The sequence below is a fragment of the Gopherus flavomarginatus genome, chromosome 16, assembly GCF_025201925.1.
Source record: "Gopherus flavomarginatus isolate rGopFla2 chromosome 16, rGopFla2.mat.asm, whole genome shotgun sequence".
NCBI classification, from domain to species: Eukaryota; Metazoa; Chordata; order Testudines; family Testudinidae; genus Gopherus; species Gopherus flavomarginatus.
Genome location: NC_066632.1, coordinates 13,622,274 through 13,642,082, shown reverse-complemented (window position 1 = coordinate 13,642,082; position 19,809 = coordinate 13,622,274). Strand labels below are relative to the sequence as shown.

Genomic DNA, 19,809 nt, shown 5'->3' with positions numbered 1-19,809 from the left:
CTCTGGCATTGGGGCACCTTTACATTTCAGCTGTGATGGCTGAGTGGTTAAGGTGTCGGAATTGAAATCCAATAGGGTTTCTTTGTGCAGGTTCAAATCCTGCTCACAGCGAGGCCTGTGTTTTAGCCAGTATCTTATCCGAGCAATTCCCTGTGTACAACCCCCTGAGACACTCTCAAGTCTCTCCCCACCCCAAGTAAATCCTCTTCTGCTCCTTTCATAGAGATGCCTGGGACACCACCTCCCCCTGTGTCCCTGAGGTGTCAGGCAAACTCTCAGTGCCTGTAGCCTCTGCCACTCACCTAGTGCCCCATAGATCAGCCATAACCCTGGTTCTGCTCCTCTCTCTAGTGTGTGAAAGGAGCCAAGTCAGTGACTCCATGGGATTTGCCCCGGACCCCTCTAGGGCCGGCCCTGAAGGGAAGCACTGACTATCACAGTGACAATACAACTGACCAGCATTGCGGGGGAGGCTGAGGGAGATCCGCACTCATCAGGTCTCTTCTCTCCCCCAAGGTGAGCCAGACACTGCTCTCTCCTGACTCTCACTCTAGCAGCTGGACACTAAGGAGCCATTTCCCCACAGCAAGTGCATTGAGTGCCCCTGTGGTGCTGGGGGGGGCCTGGCGCTGCTGCTGGCTCTGGGGCTGGCAGGGGGGTTGATGTCTGCACAGACTCTCAGCTGCCAGGCCGGAGGGGACACTTGAGACCTTACCAGACTGTCTCATTGAAGACGGGGGGTTGAAAGACCTATACAGACGCTCTCCAGAGCACGGAGCAACATCCGCCCATGCAGCCAGGCAATGAGCATTTCTCACAGCCTGGAGCCAAGGGTGAGGTGGCAGCTACTGTTCCAGCTCCTGGGGGACAGGCCCTGTCAGCTAACAGACACTTCTTACTCACCACAGCTAAGGGCGCCGGGTTCCTCCAGTGGGGGTGTGAAGCAGCCATTCTTTTCCTGTCCTTTTTGTGTGCGACTGCTGACAAAAACATCCCAGATAGAGAAACAACAGGCCAAAATACTGTCATGCAACTGCCAAAGTAGCTCAGTTGGGAGAGCGTTAGACTGAAGATCTAAAGGTCCCTGGTTCAATCCTGGGCTTTGGCAGGCCCTGTCATTATGCTTTGTGCAGAGATGGCTTGCCCTCTGGGAGCACAGCAGTGCCTCCACCCAAGGTGAGTTCCTGACCTTGGGATCTGCAGTAGGAAAACACAGAAGGGGCTTACTTGCCCCTAGTTGGCCCATCTGACCTTTAATGATGAGAGCTGTCTTTCCCAACATGGTGGGAAGAAAGTGAGGCAGGGCAGCCTCAGGAATGGTGCCAGAGGGCTGCTAAGCAGGGGTTGGGGATGAAAACTCTTCTGTGCAGCTGAGCAAGAGCAGTACCAAGGAAGGGGCATCTGTAAAAGTGACCCCACACACCTCTCCTCCTCTGGGCAGCTGGTGCTGACAGCTCCAAGGGAAGGCTTAAAAGCCACAGAGCAACTGAGGGCAGGACCATATCTAGGTGTGGCCTTCAGACAGGCACAAAAACACCCAGCCAGGCTGCTCCCTGCCATGCCAAACACCCACTGAAGGTCACCAGCATGCAGAGCGGCTGCTGATGCTCTGTAGCCAAGCATCAGAAGATAGTAGGAAAGCAGGGCCCAGGGCCAGCCCCCATGGTGGGGCCTCTGACTGGTCCCACTCAAGGTATTCACTTTTGCTGTGGGCCAGGAGATTTTACCCCAAGAGGCTTTTCCCAAGCTGGCAAGAAGCAGAGAAACACCCAGGCTCCCAAGACGCTATGTAGCAAGTACCCTCCAGCACAGGGACAGGTGCACACGCTAGCCCAGGCTGCCGCCCACTTTCTTTGGTAAGTCAGGAAGGGCAAAGGCTAGACTGGAAGCACCTGGGACTCCTGCCGCAGCCTTTGTGACACCCAACCCCCAACCCCTTCCCAGGCTCTAGCTGAAGCCAGAGCATTGGCCTGAGCAGCCAAGAAGAGGTTCCAGCCCTGAAGGGAGCAGGACGTTCAGCACAATAGTAAAACTGCAGAAACACAACCACCTAGAGACTCAAACCCTCAATCTTCTGATCCACACTCAGACGCCTTATCCGTTAGGCCACATGGTAACATAAGAAAAGACCCTCCAAGCACTTCTTTGGAAAAGGCAGACACTGTGTTTCTCAGGTCATCTACTGAGGGGGGCTGAGACTCTCTGGGCACAAGAAGTCGAGTTCCCAGCAACACGTGAGACTTAATTCTATGGAGCCAGGTGCAGGGCTTTGGAAGGGAGGCTCAGGCATGGGGGATTGGGGTGCAGCGGATGGACCGGCTGTCTAGGTGTGGAGATTTAGTCACACTGAGGCACAGAAGGGAGGAGGAGGAGTAATCCTGCTGACAGTCAGCGGCTGTGCAGAAAAAGAGGAGGGGTTCTGGGGACATTTTTTGCCTCTCTTTTGCCTATCTGCTCGCTCTTGGGGTGAACAGGGAAGATGATCTCAACTAGCTCAGTTGGTAGCACATCAAGCTCTTAATCTGAGGATCCAGGGTTCAAGCCCCTGTCTGGGCACCCAGTTTTAAATTGCCTTGTGTGCCAGGAGCCAAATGATTCCTGGTGCTTCTCCACCAGCCACATGCAGATTCCTAGAATCCATGGCCATTTCCTGGAAAGGTTCCTTTCCTCAGGAAGCAGGAGAGAGGCAACATCCACATTACCAGAGAACCTGCTGAAGGCAGCCTGACTGCCACCCTCACAGTGACTGGCAGGCCATTCCCTGCAGCTTGCCGTCCCAGGCATGCACTTGCTGTGCTGGTGCCTGGAGCTGTCCCTGTCCCTGACCCAGGGCAGAGGACATTGGAAGCTGAACATCCAGAGCTTGCAAGATAAAGGAGCAGGGGGGTGAGGCCTAGTGGTGTTGGCAGAACAGGAAAGCATCAGAGGGTTCTATGGCAACCAGAGGGACTGACGGAAGTCGGTGAGGGAGGAGTTGGCGGCTTTGTTCCAGCGGTCAGGCAAACACCGCAATATCAAAGAAACCAATGGTGCCAAGTCCTGCAGTGTTGCCTGTGGGATTTCCACAAGAGCATCCAGGCTGGGGAGCCAGTGATCCTGTGACTGTACAACCGGATCAAGTGACAGCTGCCCGAGTTCCATGAGATGAGGCTGCAGCTGGCCGATATGAGCGGGAGCACCGAGTGAAGGGAGGGGCGTCCTCCCCTGACATTTTTGCAGCCTGCAGGGAATGGAGACCAAGCAGGGGGATGTGGGGACTCAGGGCAGGACCCGCGGATCCCATAGTGCAGGACAACAGTCGCTGGAGGAGGAGAGAGAGTCCTGCGAGAGGAAGCCGCTGGTGGGAAGCAATAAGTGCAGAGTGCAAACCAGTCAGCCGAGAGACCCAGGGGTCTAGAAAACAAAATGGGAGCAGGTTCCATGGTGTAATGGGCAGCACTCAGGACTTTGAATCCTGGAATCTGAGTTCAAATCTCAGTGGGACCTCCTGCAGATATTGTAGTTTGCTGCAAAGTCTTGGAGCTCAATGTGTATAGTTACTTTCTACCTGGGTAAACTTCAGCAAGGTTTTTTTCTCCTCCTCATGGGTCACTGATGCCCACTGGAGATAGGTCTTTGGTCCAGCTGGCCGCTATAGGGTGGGGTCCTAGAACTTAACAGTCTGGCTAGAGATTCCTGCGGGTTGACCTGATGGTTTGGTTTCTTGCTGCTTCATCTGATGTCCACAACTTTGGTCCCTGTAGCTGCAGCTCTTCCTCTTGCCCACATGGCATTTAAAGGAAGGAGTGCCAGGGCCAGGCTTCCCAGGCTGGAGCCCAGCACACCTCTCCTCCTCTGGGCACCTAGAGCAGAGGCGGCTGGCGCTGACAGCTCCAAGGGAAGGCTTAAAAGCCACACAACAACCGAGGACAGGGCAAGAGGAGGGCAGGACCATGCCTATGTGTGGCCTTCAGACAGGCACAAAAACACTCAGCCAGCCTGCTCCCTGCCATGCCAAACACCCACTGAAGGCCACCCACAGACCAGCATGCGAGGCAGCTGCTGATGCTCTGTGGCCGTTATCGAAGAGGGTAGGAAAGCAGGGCCAGCCCCCCTGGTGGGGCCTCTTACCATTCCCACTCAAGGTGCTCACTTTTGCCATGGGGCAGGAGATTTTACCCCAAGAGGCTTTTCTCCAGCTGGCGAGAAGCAGAGAAACACCCAGGCTCCATGTAGCAAACCACCTCAAACACAGAGACTGGCGCACATTTGGAAGAGGGAAACTGCTCTACACACTAGCCTGGGCAGCCGCCCATTTTCTTTGGCAGGTCAGGAAGGGCAAAGGCTACACTGGAAGCACCTGGGGCTCCTGCCCCAGCCTTTGTGATGCCCATTCCCCCCAACTCCTTCCCAGGGCTCTAGCTGAAGCCAGAGCATTGGCCTGAGCAGCCAAGAAGAGGTTTCAGCCCTGAAGGGAGCAGGACTTTTAGCCCAAAGGTAAAGCTGCACAAGCACAACCATGAAGGGACTCAAACTCTCAATCCCCTGATCCTAAATCAGATGCCTTATCCATTAGGCCACGGGGTCACATAAAAAAAGGCACTCCAGGCACTTCTTTGGAAAAGGCAAACACTGATGCATCCAACGAAGTGGGGATTCACCCACGAAAGCTCATGCTCCAATATGTCTGTTAGTCTATAAAGTGCCACATGACTCTTTGCTGCTTTTGCAGACGCTGTGTTTCTCAGGTCAGCTACTGAGGGGGGCCGAGACTCTCTGAGCACAAGAAGTCGAGTTCCCAGTGAGATGTGAGACTTAATTCTCTGGAGCCGGGTGCAGGGCTTTGGCAGGGAGGCTCAGGCATGGGGGACTGTGGTGCAGCAGATGCACCAGCTGTCTAGCTGCAGAGATTTAATCTTACTGAGGAGGAGGAGGAGGAGGAATCCTGCTGATAGGCAGTGTCCAGGACCGGTGAAACCACTAGGCGAACTAGTCAGCTGCCTAGGGTGCCAAGTGGTTGGGGGAACCAAAAGCCACACTCAGATGAGGCAGTGGAGAGGAGGTAAGCTGGGGAGGGGGCTTGGGGGCGTGCGGGGAGAGGGCTTCCCGCAGCAAGTAACAAGGGCGGGGGCGTGCAGAGGAACCGCTTCCTGTCCCAGCTCACCTCTGCTCTGTTTTCTCCCCTGAGCACGCCGCCCCCGCTCTAATTCTCCTCCCCTCCTATGCTTGTCGCACTAAACAGCTGATTGGCACCGCAAGCCTGGGAGGCAGGAGAAGTGGAGCAGTGCCGGCGTGCTCAGGGGAGAAGGCAGAGCAGTGGGGAGCTGGGGCTGGGAGATGCTGCAGGAGGGGCTGCCTGGCTCTTCCCCATGGCCCCTGCCCCTGCTCCGCCCCAGTCCCGCCCTCCTGCCCCTGCACTCACTGCATGGTAAGTAGAGTGACCCAGCCCCAGCCTGGTCCACTCCCCTGGTTCCCAGCCATGCCGCCAGCAAGTGCTGTGGGGTGGTTCCCCCCTCCCCCCAAACTTGGGAGCCATGGGAGTTCTATGGCCCTGGGTCTCTCATCCCTCCATCCCTCCCCTGCCCCCAATATCCCTCCTGGGCTCTGTGGGGCTGGGTCTCTCTCTCTGCCCCTGTGCTCCCCCCTGCACAGCATGTCCTGGGAGAGACTCAGTTTCCCTGGACCAACATTTCACCACTCCACACATGTCTCTTCTGTTCCCCACCTCCCTCCACCCCACCTCATTTTCCCTGCACTCCAGGCTGGGTCTCTGCCAACCTCCTCTCCTCTCCTCCTGACCCCAATATCTCCTGCCCCTATGGGTCTATGGGGCTGGGTCTCTCCCTCCCTTCATCCCCTCCCCCAATATCTCCCTGCCCCTATGGGTCTATAAGGCTGGGTCTCTCCGTCCCCCATTCTCCCCTCATCCCCTCCCCCAATATCTCCCTGCCCCAGGCTGTGACGTGCTATGATGTGTGCTGGGGCTGTGACGTGCTGGGGCCAGGGCTGGGTTTTTGCCACCCCAAGCGACGGGGAAAAAAAAACAACCCACGATCACAATCGGCGGCTGCTCCATTGCGCTGCCTTATTCTTCGGTGGCAATTCGGTGGCAGCTCCTTCCCTCCGAGAGGGACCGAGCGACCTGCTGCCGAATTGCTGCCAAAGAGCCCGACGTGCCGCCCCTTCCCCTTGGCTGCCCCAAGCACCTGCTTGCTGAGCTGGTGCCTGGAGCCGGCCTGGCTGGAGCTGTGACGTGCGCTGGGTCTGTGACGTGCTGTGAGCTGCTCACTCCCCAAGGGCAACTCACTCCCTTGCAAACCAGCAGGACAGAAGGTGTCACGTGTTCGTGGGCGGGGTTATGCAGATGAGCAGTGTCTGGCGGCAGTACTGGGAGCAGCGAGATGAACCGAAGGAGCCGGGCAGAGAGAATTCTCTGTGTGTGGACAGAATCCGGTGTGGGGAGTTCGTGTGGGGAGTGCCTGCACCGGAGTCACTTCGGGGCAGTGATTGCCACTGAGCTACGTAGTGACAAAAGGTGTGTGAATGGGGTGTGGTGCCTGGCTGGGAGCAGCTTGTGGTGATCAGAAAAGGGGTGGGAGCAAGAGGTCCTGTCCTAGCAGGGGGTGTATAGCCTGAGAGGGTGTTTTGTGGGTGCAAGTAGGTTTGGGGGCTTTTTGCAATGACAAGGGGTGTCTGCAGCTAGAACCCTCCTAACCCCACTAGTTTTCTCTGTGCTGGGGGGTCAGATTCTGTGATGTCACATTCCCTGGGGGAGGAGTTTGAATCATAACTCCAGAGTGGGAGAACAACTCCCCCGACTCCTGCTCAGTCTCCACTAGGGGGCTGGGCTGGGATCTCTAGGGAGGGAAGCACAGGGAAAAACAGTCTCCCCTATGGAACCCAGGAGTCCTGGATCCCAGTCCCCCTGCTCTAGACCCCTTCCACTTCCAGAGCCAAGGATAGAACCCAGGGGTCCTGGTGTCCAGCCCCTCCCTGCTCTGACCACTAAACCCCACTGCCCTCCCAGGGTGGTGCAGGGGTCACTGGGTCTGTGTCCCAGCTCTGCTAAGGGCCTTGACTGATTTTCCCAAAGTGCTTCCTTCTGAATCTAGCCGACGAAGTGGGAATTCACGCACGAAAGCTCATGCTCCAATACGTCTGTTGGTCTATAAGGTGCCACAGGACTCTTTGCTGCTTTTAAAGATCCAGCACATCTGCCCTCTCTCCCCGGTCACTGCCCACCCTCGTGTGGGGGCACCAGCACTGTGCCGAGTAGTGATGGACAATTGTCCAAGCTGGCCCAGGGGAGACGTGTGTGTCCCTGCTACCTTCTGCTGAGCCCTGCTCTGTGTGTGTGTGTGCATCTGTGACACTGTATCAGTGTGTTGCTAGGCTAACCAGTAGGAAATGGCTTTGCAGGATTTTGTATTCTGCAGCAAGTGACACACACACACACACACACACAAAGGGACTCACACAATCCCAAGAATACTCACATACAACACACCCAGAGGGACATGTTAGTCCAACCCCCAGAGAGAGAAACATTCACACCCCCAGCCACACTCACAATAACCCCCCACACACACCATAACATTCACAGTTGTGCTCAGAGACACAACTGCACGCAGTTCACTCCCACTGCTCCAAATACAAGGACCTCCTGCCCCACACAGCATGTGCCAAGGCCTGTTGAACTCACTGCCACGAGACAGCTACCAATGAGAATGACCCCCTCGTGCTGGATCATCTGCTTGGCCCCCCACTCCCTCTCGGGGCACGCTGTGCGGCATGGCTGGGGATTGTGCAATAGCAGGCTGGGGCCGGGTCACTCCACTTCCTGCAGGAAGTAGCCAACCCCCTGTCACCCACAGAGGCCTGGGACCAGCCCCCCTCTGCTTCCCCACACACAGGCCTGGGGCCTCAGCCTGCTCTGCTCCCCTGGCTCCCAAGTTTGGGGAGAGAGGGGAACTGCCCCACAGCACTCGCCGGCAGCATGGCTGGGAGCCAGAGGAGTGGACCATGCAGTGAGTGCAGGGGCGGAGGGGCGGGGGGGCAGGGCTGGGGCGGAGCAGGGGCGGGGGCCATGGCAAAGAGCCAGGCAGACCCCCCTGCAGCAGCTCCCCAACCCAGCTCACCTCCTCTCTGCCTTCTCCTCTGAGCACGCTGGTGCCGCTCCACTTCTCCCGCCTCCCAGACTTGCGGTGCTAATCAGCTGTTTAGTGCGGCAAGCCTGGGAGGGGAGGAGAATTAGAGCGGGGGCAGCGTGCTCAGGGGAGAAGACGGAGCAGAGGTGAGCTGGGACAGGGAGCAGTTCCCCTGCATGCCCCCACCCCCATTACTTGCTGCGGGCAGCCCTCTCCCCACACACCCCCCAGCTAACCTCCACTCCTACCCTGCCTCTTCCCCCAAGACCCCTCCTCCCGCTCACTGCTCTCGGCCCCCTCCCCACCCTCACTCACTCTTACGGTCATTACAAAGTGGCAAGGCAGAGCCCTCCCATTTTTAAAAGTCCTGGGGTGTTGTTCGCCCCTGTTCAGGCACCCCTGGGTCCCAGCACTTCACACAGCTCTCCCTGATTTCAGCTGTTAGTGAGGGAGCCTCACTGCTAGCGCAGACTGGGCAGTTTGTTGGATGAGAGAGACTGTCCCAAAGCAGGACGAATGCTCAGACCTGGTGATCAGTGATTTCAGATCTGTTGGTCTGCATCAAGACTCTACAGTGAGTCTCAGTCAGCTCTGTTATTACACAGGAACGAACAAAAGGGTCAAATAGTGCCTGGAAGTCTTAAGAAGAATCCACCCCACCAAGTACAACACTTGTTGATACCAGCTCCAAACCCCACTGAGAATGTTTTGGGGTCACTCCTTGCCTTTATCAATCTAGGGGACTGAGAGACTAGGAATTAACAGGTGCTCCAGTGGCACAATTGATTAGCACACAGTACTTATAGGGCAGTGCTGAGGTTGTGAGTACAAACCTCCCCTGGATCACTGGTTTTCATTAGCCAAATGGCTTCACCCCCTCATTTGGCCCTATGGAATGTAGAATTCTAGCCCTGGGGACATTGAAGCAACGTAAGAATCAAAAATACTCCTTCACTTATTACCTCTTCTCCAGAGTGCAGGTCAGAATCTACCATCCTTTCTCCCCCACCAGCCCCTGTGCCAGGATCCCTCAAGCAGAGCCTGGAGTCCTGCCCATCCTTGACCCCTGAGCCTGGAGGGAGAGGAGCAAGGAGCCATTGTTAGAGGGCTTTCCCTTCCCCTGCCCGCTTCCCTGGCTCTTGTCACACAGACAGCAAGCAGCAAAAGACCAGAAGTCCGAAGCGCAGACAGAAGGATGTTTACTGGGGTTAGTTTCCAAGCAAGCAGATTCCAAAGCCCTTCACACCAGTCAGGCTGATCTCTATACACGGACAGAGTCCGTTCCCCAGTGTTCCCTACCCAGCTCTGACACCACAGAGCGTTTACCCCACATCCCTACAGACAATTCTTTCCTGGGTGTCCGGCTGGTGAGTCTTGCCCACATGCTCAGGGTTTTGCTGATCACCATATTTGGGGTCAGGAAGGAATTTTCCTCCAGGGCAGATTGGCAGAGATCCTGGGGGGTTTTCACCTTTCTCTGCAGCGTCGGGCACGGGTCACTTGCTGGAGGATTCTCTGCACCTTGAAGTCTTTAAACAACGAGTTGAGGACTTCAATAGCTCAGATATAGGTCAGGGGTTTGTTACAGGAGTGGGTGGGTGAGAGTCTGTGGCCTGCGTTGTGCAGGAGGTCGGACTAGACGATCATAATGGTCCCTTCTGACCTTAAAGTCTATGAGTCTATGAGCTCTGACACTGCAGACTGTTTACCTCACGTCCCCCTTCCCAGCTCCGACACTCCAGAGCATTGCCTGTGTCCCTGTTCCCCGTTCCCTATTCCCATCCCCCCGTTAGCAAGCATGATTCCAATTTCCCCGCCCACTGCCTGTTTGACCCCAGTTTATACGGTAATATTCTCAGCGAGACGTTAACCAATCATTTTACTGAAATGTAATTAACCAATTCTAACCTATTGTAACAGAATTCTCTAACCAATTACATCCCACTCCCCTAATTAACTTACAGCCAGTAAAATTAATTCTGCAGCAGACAGAAAGAATTAGAGGACCAGACAGATTGACAACAGAAAAGCGGGGGCCATAAAGATAAACTCTACAGAAATGACGGTTTCACAACCACAACCATTGAGAAGAGATTTCTTGCCAGACCGGATGCTCCCTTAATATCTGTTTCTTTATCTGGTGGTGATGGGCACTATTGGGACAGGATCATCTTCCTAACAGCCCAACCCCACCTTAGTTCAGTGTGACGGGTTTGGGAGGTGAGGATGTGACCGTTCACTTCCCAGTGTATGGCTGCCCCTGCTGCTTAGCCAAAGGCCTTAGCCTACTGTCAAGGTTTTTTCCCCACTCTGAACTTTAGGGTACAGATGTGGGGGACCTGCATGGACCCTTCTAAGCTTAATTACTAGCTTAGATATGGTAACACTGCCACCATCCAGAAGTTAGTGTCTGGATCACTCCCTGTCCCCCCAAAACATTCCCCTCCCTGGGCAGCCTTGAGAGGCGTCACCAATTCCCTGGTGAACACAGATCCAAACCCCTTGGATCTTAAAACAAGGAGAAATTAACCATCCCCACTCCTTTTCCCCTACCAATCCCTGGTGAGTCCAGACCCAATCCCCTTGGATCTTAAAACAAGGAAAAATCAATCAGGTTCTTAAAAGAAAAAACTTTTAATTAAACAAAGAAAGATAAAAATCATCTCTGTAAAATCAGGATGGAAAATACTTTTCAGATTTATATAGCCCAGAGGAAACCCCTCTAGCCTTAGGTTCAAAGTTACAGCAAGCAGAGGTAAAATCCTCTCAGCAAACAAGGATCATTTACAAGTTGAGAAAACAAAAATAAGACTAACATGCCTTGCCTGGCTAATTACTTACAAGTTTGAAACATGAGAGACTGATTCAGAAAGATTTGGAGAGCCTGGATGGACGTCTGGTCCCTCATAGTCCCAAGAGCGAACAACCCCCAAAACAAAGAGCACAAACAAAGACTTCCCTCCACCAAGATTTGAAAGTATCTGTCCCCCATTGGTCTTCTGGGCAGGTGTCAGCCAGCTTTATGGAGCTTCTTAACCCTTTACAGGTAATAGAGACATTAACCCTTAACTATCTGTTTATGACACCTACGAACAAGGGCTCAGACTCTCCTAGGGAGAGAAGGCCCAGACAGGCAGACTGGGACTTTGGTTCTTTGTTTTATACCCCTGTCACTAGCTGAGTGATAAAAATACACCTAAGTTCTTAAAGTCTAGGCCTGTGCAAGCAGCCTGAATAGCTCTATTCTAACAGCCATCGGTCCCTGTGGAAAAATCTATTCAGGGTTGTCCCTAGACATTCTAGTGCCCTACACAACACCCCGTCCCCCAGTCCGAGCTGGCAGAGCGGAGCAGGCTGGGGCCAGGTCACTCCACTTCCCGCCGCCCGGTAATTGCAGGGCAGGCCAGACCCCACATTCACGGGGCAGTGGGAAGTGGAGTGATCCAGCCCCAGCCTGCTGCACTCTGCTCCCAGCCTTGGAACTTGGGCGGTGGGGGGAAACGCCCCCCAGCACTCACCAGCGCCGCAGCAGGGAGCTGGTGGAGCAGAGCAGGCTGGGGCCAGGTCGTTCCACTTCCCGGCGCCCGGTGAATGCAGGATGAGACTGATCCCTCCTGCAGTCCACCGGGATGCAGCTAAGGGGAAGGGGTGGAGTGGGGGGGGAATGGAGTGGAGCAGGGGTGGGGAGAGGCAGCATGGAGGCAGAGCAGGAGTGGGGGCTTTGGGGAAGAGGCGGAGCAGGGGCAGCTTTCCTGGCCGTCTCAGCCAGCCGGGGGTTGGGGCTGGCCACCGGAGCAGTACGCAGCTGCGTAGGGCACCAGGAAAAATGGGGCAACTTGGTGTCTTCACATCCTTTCACCAGGCAATGTCCCTGTAGTGTGTGCTGTCTTCATAGGTCCTTTCTCAGTCTTTCTCACCCTCCTGTTTTGAGTCTCCTGTGTCCCTGCTTTCAAGCACAGACTAACTCTGGCTGTTCAGGAGAGGGGAGGACCATGCCTATGTGTGTCCAGCAGACAGTGACAAAGACCCCTAGCCAGCCTGCTCCCTGCCATGCCAAACACCCACTGAAGGCCACCCGCAGACCAGCAGGCGAGGCGGCTGCTGATGCTCTGTGGCCAACATCAGAAGAAGGTAGGAAAGCAGGGCCAGCCCCCCGGTGTGGCCTCTGTCTGTTCCCACTCACAGTGCTCACTTTTGCAGTGGGGCAGGAGATTTTACCCCAAAAGGCTTTTCCCCAGCTGGCAAGAAGCAGAGAAACACTCAGGCTCCCAAGGTGCTATTTACCAAGCTCCCTCAAGTACAGGGACAGGCGCATATTTGGAAGAGGGAAACTGCTCTACACGCCAGCCCAGGCAGCTGCCCAGTTTCTTTGGCAAGTCAGGAACAGCAAAGGCTAGACTGGAAGTACTTGGGGCTCATGTCCCAGCCTTTGGGATGTCCAACATCCGACTCCTTCCCGGGGCTCTAGCTGAAGCCAGAGCATTGGCCTGAGCGACCAAGCGATTCCAGCCCTGAAGGAAGCAGGACTTTCAGCACAATAGTAAAACTGCACAAGCACAACCATGAAGGGACTCAAACTCTCAATCACCTGATCCAAAGTCAGATGCTTTATCCATTAGGCCATGTGGTGACATAAGGAAAACCTCTCCAAGTACTTCTTTAGAGAAGATGGACACTGTGTTTCTCAGACTTAGGTTATCTACCGACAGGAGCCGAGACTCTCTGGGCACAAGAAGTCGAGCTCCCAGTGAGATTTGAGACTTAATTCTATGGAACCAGGTGCAGGACTTTGGCAGGGAGGCTCAGGCATGGGGGATTGAGGTGCAGCAGATGGACCGGCTGTCTAGGTGCAGAGATTTAGTCGCACCGAGGCACAGGAGGGAGGAGAAGGAGGAATCCTGCTGATCGTCAGAGCTGTGCAGAAAAAAGGGTGTTGATTCCCCCATCCTAAATGGGCTGGTTGGCTTGACCCTTCTCCCCTCTGCAGAGTATGGTGGGGACTGCAGCTCACCCTTTGTGGGGCAGGAGGGCACAGGTGCAGGGCGCTGGGCTCTGATTCACCTGGAAGTCAGATCCGTTGGGGTGGGGTGGGGTGGGGTGGGGCGGGGCAGGGCAGGGCAAGGCAGGGCAGGGCCTGTGGTTTACGTTCTGCCTTGCCTGGTGCTGGGCCATTGCACAATCCCCAGCCATGCCGCACAGCGCACCGCAAGAGGCAGGGGGGCAAGCAGATGATCCAGCACAAGGGGGGAGAGGAAATGTGGTTGGGGAGAGGAAAGGCCTTGGGTTGCACTGAGGGAGTGCAGATCAGGGGTGACACCTCAGAAACCTGCAGCAAAGGGATGGACAGGTGGGCTGCGTGGATAGAAAAGGCAGCGAGCCTAAAAGGGGAGTGGGGTCTAATGGTCAGAGCAGGTGGGGGTTGGGCTCTATCCCTGGCTCTGGGAGCAGAGGTGGGTCTAGAGGTGAGAGCAGGGAGACTGGGAGCCAGGACTCCTGGGTTCCATAGTGGCGGCTGTTTTTTCCTGTGTCTCCCTCCCTAGAGGTCCCAGCCCAGCCCCCTAGTGGAATCTGACTGGGGGAGGGGGTTGCCCTGCCACTCCAGATTCGTGATTCGAACCCCTCTCCCCACGGGCTCTGACATCACAGAATGTCCCCCCAAGTCAGAAAGTAGGAGCCCCTCCCCACATGCAGAGGAAGCTAGTGAGATTCTAGGGGGTCTCTGGCAGAGGTGACAGCACCCACCAGACACCCACTCATGGTTGCAAGGAGAACCTCCTGCACAGCCCCCTGCTACGAGGGACCGGGGGCGCTCAGCCAGGGTCAGGAGGTGTGCTCCCCCTGAGCCCCTCCCCCGTTACTCCAGGATCTGAGCATCTTCCTAATTCGCAGGGTAATTCTCCTCCCAGGCTCGTGCGAGGGTGGGAAGCGCCACCAGCCCCATTTCCCAGACGGGAGAACTGAGGCCCAGAGAGGCTGAGTGATGTGCCCAAGGATACCAAGGAAGTCTGTGGCAGAGCAAAGCATGTTTCTGCCTCCTCACTCCCAGGTCTGGCCTGCTCCTGGGTCACTGGATGGTGCGGAGGGGGCGCCTTGGGGCAAGGGGCAGTGCAAGGGGGGGCCTCAGGGGAAGGGGCAGTGCAGGAGCGGGGTCCCAGGAGAAGGAGCAGTGGGAGGGCAGGGTCTCAGGGGAATGTGAGGGGGCGGGTCCCAGGTGAATTGGTGGTGCAGGGGCAGGGTCCTAGGAGAAGGAGCAGTGGGAGGGCAGGGTCTCAGAGGAATGTGAGGGGGGGTCCCGGTGAATGGGTGGTGTAAGGGTGGGGTCCCAGGTGAATGAGTGGTGCAGGGGCAGGGTCTCGGGGGAATGTGAGGGCAGGGTCCCAGGTGAATGGGTGGTGTAAGGGCGGGGTCTCAGGTGAATGGGTGGTGCAGGGGCAGGGTCTCGGGGGGAAGGGGCGCTGCAGGGGCAGGGAATCGGGAGAATGGGCAGTGTGGCATTGGGGACTTCGGGGAGGAGGCAGTGTGAGGGCAGGGTCTCGGGGCAAAGGGGAAGGGTGTAGACGGGGTCTCAGGCAAAGGGGTGATGTAGGGATGGCGATTCAGGGGAATGGGTGGTGAAGGGGCGGGGACTAGAGGGAAGGGGCCGGGGGGGGGGCTGGGACTGGGGGAGGGGCAGTGCAGGGGCGGGGTCTCGGGGGAAGGGGCGATGCAGGGGTGAGGTCTCAGGGAAAGGGGCGGGGACTGGGGGTAGGGGTGGTGCAAGGGCAGGACCTCGGGGGGAAGGAGCGATGCAGAGATGAGGGTTAGGGGAAGGGGCAGGGCCTCGGGGGAAGGGACGATGCAGAGATGGGGGTTAGGGGAAGGGGCAGGGCCTCGGGGGAAGGGACGATGCAGAGATGGGGGTTAGGGGAAGGGGCAGGACCTCGGGGGAAGGGACGATGGAGAGATGGGGGTTAGGGGAAGGGGCAGGGCCTCGGGGGAAGGGACGATGCAGAGATGGGGGTTAGGGGAAGGGGCAGGACCTCGGGGGAAGGGACGATGGAGAGATGGGGGTTAGGGGAAGGGGCAGGGCCTCGGGGGAAGGGACGATGCAGAGATGGGGGTTAGGGGAAGGGGCAGGACCTCGGGGGAAGGGACGATGCGGGGGAAGGGATTAGAGGGAACAGGTGGTGCAGGGGCAGGGTTTTAGGACAATGTGAGCACAGGGTCCCGCGTGAATCGGTGGTGTAGGGGCAGGGTCTCAGGTGGAAAGGGCAGTGCAGGGTCAGGCTCTCGGGGGGAAAGGGAAGCTCAAGGGCAGGAACTCTGGAGAAGGGGCAATGTGAGGGCGGGGGTGGGACCTTGGGGAAAGGGTGCAGGGGAGGGGTGTCTTGGGGGGGCACAATGCAGGAGTGTGGATTTGGGGGAAGGGGCAGAGTGAGGGTGGCGTATTGGGGAAAAGGGGCAATGCGAAGATGGAGCCTTGGAGGAAGGGGCAGGGGCAGGGCATTGGGGAATGGGGCAGGGATTAGTGGAACAGGTGATGTGAGGCCAGGACGTCGGGGTAGGGGCAGTGTGGGGGCAGAACCCCAGGAGGAGGGGGGCAGGGCTTTGGAGAATGGGGCAGGGATTAGGGGAACAGGTGATGTGAGGCCAGGACGTCGGGGGTAGGGGCAGTGTGGGGGCAGGACCCCAGGAGGAGGGGGCAGGGCTTTGGGGAATGGGGCAGGGATTAGGGGAACAGGTGATGTAAGGCCAGGACGTCGGGGGTAGGGGCAGGGTGGGGGCAGGACCCCAGGAGGAGGGGGCAGGGGCAGTGTGGGGGCAGGACCCCAGGAGGAGGGGGCAGGGGCAGGGCTTTGGGGGGAGGGCGGAGCTCGGGGAATGAGGAGGATTAATTCGGTTCAGTGGCAGGTTTGTCTGCGGGTGACACTGGCACTGCAGGGAGGTTAAAGCCGGGCTCACCCGAGGGAGGAGGACGGGGCTGGGTGGCCGGGCACAGCGGGCGTTCGAGGAGTGACAAGGAGCCGGTTCCAAGGCTCATCGGACACACCCAGAAACCAGCTCACACCCAGACGGGGGGTTAAAGCCCCAGCGAACAAGGGGCGCTGGGAACATCCCCGCGGTGCAGACAAATGTACCAAGTCACCGGGCAGAGACAGACCGGGCACTGACCTGCCCGCCCCCCCCGGTCCTCGGCCTCCCTGCCCCGCGCTCCCCCCCCCCGATCAGCTGCTTTGTGCGGGGGGTGAAAGGGGCGAAGCGGCGCGGCACGTTCCCACGCGAAGCAGGTTAATACACTGCACGGGGGGCGGGGCTCTCTGGGGGGAGGAGTTGGGGGGGGTGTCAGGTTGACACAGGGACCTGCCCTCACCTGCTGCCGCAGACCCAGAGCCAGCGCAGGACCCGCCGCAGACCCGGAGCGCCGCCCGCTGAGCCAACATTAAACAGGCGCCTCCAGCCAGGGCAGAGATTCGCACTGCGGGGCCGGGATTGGGGGTTGGTCTAACGCAGCCCTGGGGGGAGGCCTGGTTCCTGGCCCCGAGGCTTCGCTGCCCCCCCGCACCACGGGGGCAGCCGGGGGGCGGGGCGGGGCCGGGCCGAGGAGCACAGAGGCGGGACGGGGAGAGGCGGCTCCACACTGGGGGACCAGGGGCTCAGACACCCAGTTCCAGGCGCCAGGCCCAGCCCCTGCCACGGGAGCAGCCCCGGGCCCGTGGGAGCCGGGCTGCGGGGGGCACAGGGCAGAGGCAGGGCAGAGTGAAAGGGCTTCACCCCGCCCCCACCCCCCCGCTGGGCCTGGAGGGCAGCGGGGGGCGGGGGCGGTAAGCTGTCTGGGAGCAGCCCCACAAGCAGCAGCCTAGGGCTGCAGGGCCTTCAACCTCGCCCAACCTGCCCCCCAGTGTCCCCCCCATCCGCTGTGACTCTCCTGCCAGCACCGCCCCCTCCTCTCCTTCTGTAGGGCCCCAGCAGCCCCTTCAAGCCCCCCCCAACCAGCCCCCCAGTGTCCCCCCATCTGTTGTGACCCTCTCGCCAGCCCCACCCCCATCTGTGGGGATCCCTCAGCCCCCAGCATCCCCTCCCCCATCGTGTACACTCTACCTGGCCTCTCCCTTCGCTCCGACCTCCTCCTCCCCCTCCGTCCTCAGCACCCCGACACTGACCTCCTCCTCTCGCCCCACCCCTGCCATCCTCCTTCCCGTTCTCAGCACCCCACCACCCCTTCCTCCTCCTCCCCCCCAACCCCGTCCTCAGCGCCCCACCCCTAATTGCCTCCAACCCATTTTTCATTGCTGGAACCCACTTTCCCATCCCTCCACTCCCTCAGTCCATCCCCAGGGTGTGAGGTTCCTCATCTTCAATCTCTGCTACACCCAAACCTGCCAGGTTCCCCTTTTCAACAACTGTGGGGTCATCCAACCCACCGACACCCATCCACTCTGGGCTCTCTAAATCCCACATTCCCACAATGCACGTTGGTAACCCCACCCTCCTCTATCCCTAATCCCCCTATTCCCTTCCCTGGGGTCCTCCTGGACACCCCAACCCACAGTCAGGCCCCCACATACATCCCAGTCACTCACATGCTGAGCTACTTCTTCAGAGACCCCCACAGCCCGGCAAACTTCTCCATCCATGAGCCCTATGGACCTGTGGCCAGGAAGCTCCCACTTTGGCTGGGCAGGGTGTGGGTGTTAATCTTTTCCTGTCTTGTGTGTGCTGTGCTCACAAAGGCTTTTTGCTTCCTCGGGGTGAGGTGTGGTTTTGGCCGAAGATGAGGTGTTTTGGTAGCCCTGTGTATGCTGTGTGGTGTCTGGAATGGGGCGTGTGTGTTCCCATCATGCCCCTTCCCCTCTGCCTGCAGAGCTGAGGACAGACAGGTCTGAGGAGCAGAGCAGGAGCTCTGGGAAGGAGAAGAGCAATATGAAGATGGAGTGTAAGATGAGGCCAGGTAACTTCTGTGGAGGGAGACATGCTGGACAGGGCCTAGGATTGGGGAGACAAGCAGGTGTGAGCCCCGGGCTCAGATTTCTAATTGTAGCTGTGATGGCAGAATGGGAGGAGGGTTGAAGCTGAAGCCCTGTTGTGCGGGAGTAGCGAGAAGAGGAACCTCACCACCATTGCTTTTTCTTTTCCTCTTGTGTTGTGTTTCATACCAAGGGAAAAGAAGTCGCGGGGATGGAGTCCAGCCCTGAGGTGAGATGGAAAGTGATCAAGAGCAGTGACAGCGTGAATCCTGTTGATGCCAGGCAAGAGCTGCCCAACTGGGACAAGAGTAACCGTCTCTGTCGGTGAGATGTGTATCTGGTTTGGGAAGGGCTCTGGTCACAGCCCTCCTGGCTCCAGGCAGGGACTTCCCGTTATCTGGGTGTGGGTTTCCGGACTATCTGTGGCTTCAAGGGAGATGATGTTGCCATTTGTGAGGGCTGATCATCTCTCTTGCGAGGAGTGGTGTGTGCTCCCTAGCAGGAAGTTGGATCCATGAGGGTGACTCCCTGTTCTGAATTTCTTTCTTCCTCCTAGGTTTCTCTCTCTGTGTTGGCCAACTTTCACTCAAACTCTCTCTGTCTCTCCTTTCATGGACACCTGTCATGTTCAGTTGCCTGCATTCTCTTTCTCTGCTCCCCCTTCCCCAGTCTCCTATGGACTCAGCTGGGTCTATCTACCCACGGGCAGGGTCTCTGCCATACTGGGAAGGATGTGTCCTGCCTGCCAGGATAAGGGGGTTGCTCCTCCCACCCCCTATCTTTGGAAAGACCTCATTGCTGTAACTGGGTCACAGTGTGAGTGGCCAGTAATGTCTTTGGGGCTATGAGGTCTGAGACTGAGAAGGGTGGGCTCACGGTCATGGCTTTGGGTAGAGGAGAAGTGGGGATGGGATTAGAGATGCCCCTTATCACCAGCTAGCTCCATTACTGCATCACCCAAAAGTCTTGCTCAGGGTCCATTATGCCTCCTTGTGTTGGGCACTGCAGGGACAGTCAGAGGGACAGCAGGATGCATGAGGAAATAGATGAGTGTGTGAGGCAGATGGGTGAAGGGGTGTGTGTGACATACATTGGGGACGGATGAGGGGTTGAGGGCTGGACGGACAGCGGGACAGATGGAGAGCTGCAGGGACGGATGGTGATGTCACAGGCTGGACTTGTGATGGGTTCAGCTCTTGGCCACTGGCTCTGTCATCTCCTGCCCCCATCTGCCCGTCTGACTCTGTCCCTGTCTCTCGCAGGCAGCACTCAGCAGAGTCTGGCCCTGTTGTTACACTGGTGCCTACATCCAGCGCACACCTGTGCATAATGTGCTCCTGGAGAGCTCAGGCAGGGAGAAGCATGTGGCTCATGGCTGCTGAACCAGCTACTCCAAAGAGTGCCGCAGATCTCCCCCTCCTTGGGCAGCAACACCCTGACCGGGGGGTTCCCTGTCCCTCCTCGCTGCCAAAGCAGCCTGCTCAGCGCAGAAACCGAGGTCACCTGCCTCCGCCCAGCCTCTAGCTGGAGCTACTTCAGCCCCGAATTGCTGGTATCCAGCCTGGCCGGAGTTGGTGCGTTGTCCTAGTGGAGTCCGTTCTTTCTCCCTGGTAGATTATGATTTTCCCTGCTGCAGTTAGTTGCTCTTTCTCTGCTTCCCCATAGCCCCTCCCCACTGATAGTGACCCCTGCTGGCCAGGAACGGGAGTGTCCTGTAGGTGCCTTCTTGTAGGAGCAGT

General features: G+C 57.6%; 1 protein-coding gene and 3 non-coding genes across 4 annotated transcripts in view; 3 read left to right on the top strand and 1 right to left on the bottom strand.

Moving 5' to 3' along the window:
- Nucleotides 1–19,809, bottom strand: part of LOC127035712 (uncharacterized) — a 193,376-nt gene that overhangs the window by 101,227 nt on the left and 72,340 nt on the right. The gene's annotated exons all lie outside the window — the stretch shown is intronic.
- TRNAS-UGA (transfer RNA serine (anticodon UGA)) lies at nt 30–111 on the top strand. Its single transcript has one exon. It is a non-coding gene; the product is annotated as a tRNA-Ser (tRNA).
- TRNAF-GAA (transfer RNA phenylalanine (anticodon GAA)) lies at nt 1,036–1,108 on the top strand. Its single transcript has one exon. It is a non-coding gene; the product is annotated as a tRNA-Phe (tRNA).
- Nucleotides 3,415–3,486, top strand: TRNAQ-UUG (transfer RNA glutamine (anticodon UUG)). Its single transcript has one exon. It is a non-coding gene; the product is annotated as a tRNA-Gln (tRNA).